At 39.8% G+C, this 1,940-nt stretch overlaps 1 non-coding gene across 1 annotated transcript; it reads right to left on the reverse strand.

Annotated features, from left to right (window-relative positions):
* Window positions 1–1,410: 1,410 nt before the first annotated feature.
* LOC138397713 (U6 spliceosomal RNA) lies at window positions 1,411–1,514 on the reverse strand. The gene has a single exon (XR_011235840.1). It is a non-coding gene; the product is annotated as a U6 spliceosomal RNA (small nuclear RNA).
* Between the last annotated feature and the right edge of the window lie 426 nt (window positions 1,515–1,940).

The following is a 1,940-nucleotide window of genomic DNA, read 5'->3' on the forward strand; positions in this document are numbered from 1 at the left end:
GACTTCATGATCTTAAGTATAAATTATGGTTCCTGCCCTCAATAAATTTATAATCTAGTTGGGGTAAACATGACTAATACACATTAAAACAACAGAAAACTATGTAAGATGAGCATATATAATTAAGTGCTAAATTGGATGCTATCAACTCTGAATGCTTCAGAAGTTCAAAAAGGGCACAGGGAGGCATGGACTAGCCAGGCAGGATTTCATGGAGTAATGATCTTGAAGCTGAGCCTTGAATGGTCCTAAGATGTGCATAGGGAAAGTACTGCTGCAGGTGGGGGGTGGCAAAAGTGCTAGAAGCAGGAATGAGCAAGACCTTGTTCTGGATGATGAAGCAGCCAGCCTGACATAGCAGGGTGGAGCCCTGATGGGAAGGGCTAGACCAGCTGTGAAAGCCTTTAAAGCAAGGCAGAGTTTAGGCTTGGTGCATTAGCAAAGAGGGAGTCATTAAAGGCCCTGAATCAATAAAGCAATATTATAAAAGGGATGTTTAAGGAAGATGTGTTTGGCAGGATACAGAGACTCCATCTGATTAAAATTACAGATGACATCAAGCTTTAAGAAAACATATGAAATTACTCTAAATTGTTACCAATTCTTATTCTCAAATTCACTGTTTATTTTGCTTGATCTTAGGATTTATTTATTTTTACATCTATTTCACATTAGCAAGTTCTACCAAATCTGTCTCCTTGATATTTTTCAAATTTGTTTATTTCTCTACATTTCCCTTGCTATTATGTTACTTCAGTCAGCATCCTAAGGGTAAGGAGAAGTGTCAGAGAAGCCTTCCTGGAAGAGATAACACTTTTCCAGAGTCCTGAATATTCAGCAAGAGTTAGCCAGGTATGAAGGGAGGGGATGGTAGTGGGTGGAAGTGAGGAGACAGGAAAAAGAGGAGGGCAAGGATAGCACAATGGGCAGAAAAAAGCAAAAATCAAAGAAAATAACAGATAGGGACTTTGATGCTACAATAAGGAAAACTGACTTTGGCATTAACTTGGTGAAAGGGGTCACTAGTGGGTGGTGAGGGCCCAAGGATTCCAGGATAGAAGGCTAACGACCCTTGCTATGTGGCATCAAAACGTGATCAAAATGTCACCTCTTATATTCTGGAAGGCAGACCACTGCCAGTGAGGTGGAAAGGAAAGGTCCTTGGAGAGGTAATGTATGATCTGGACCCTGACCACATAAACTGGCCTTCTCAGTGGAGGGAACCATCTTGGCAAAGGCAGAGTCTGGTGATGCAAGGGAGGAGGATCCTAAATGCTGGCCGAGTTCTGGGAAGATAATTTGCTGATGTGGGTGCAGGAAACAGGGAAGTAGACCTAAATAGGGAGAACTAAGTTTAGGCAGAAGACCCAGCCAAAGACTGCCTACTTTTTTTTTAATCTTTTTTCTTTTTTTAATATGGAACACTTCACAAACTTGCATGTCATCCTTGCACGGGGGCCATGCTAATCTCTGAATTGTTCCAATTTTAGTATATGTGCTGCCGAAAAGAGCACCTGCCTACTTATTTTAGAGAAATGTTAAAGACTGAAGTGAAAACTTTAAATTATCTTTCAAAATCCAGTGAGAAGTGAATGCTAGATTTTTTAACAGCTATATTGAGATAAAATGTATGTACCATATAACTCACCTTTTGAAAGTGTACAATGGTTTTTAGTACATTCACAGAGTTGTGCAACCATCACCACAATCAATTTTAGAACATTTTCATCACACCATAAAGAAACCCTGTGCCCATTTCCATCCCCTCCCCCTGGCTCCTGGCACTTATTAATCTGCTTCTATTACTATGGAGCTGCCTGTTCTGGACTTTTCATACAAATGAAATTATACAATATGTGGTCTTTTGTGACTGGCTTCTTTCATAAATGCTAACATTTTCCAACTCCATGATTTTGTTATGAAATAATCAATGGTTAAAC

The sequence above is a fragment of the Eulemur rufifrons genome, chromosome 16 (genome assembly GCF_041146395.1).
Source record: "Eulemur rufifrons isolate Redbay chromosome 16, OSU_ERuf_1, whole genome shotgun sequence".
NCBI lineage: Eukaryota > Metazoa > Chordata > Mammalia > Primates > Lemuridae > Eulemur > Eulemur rufifrons.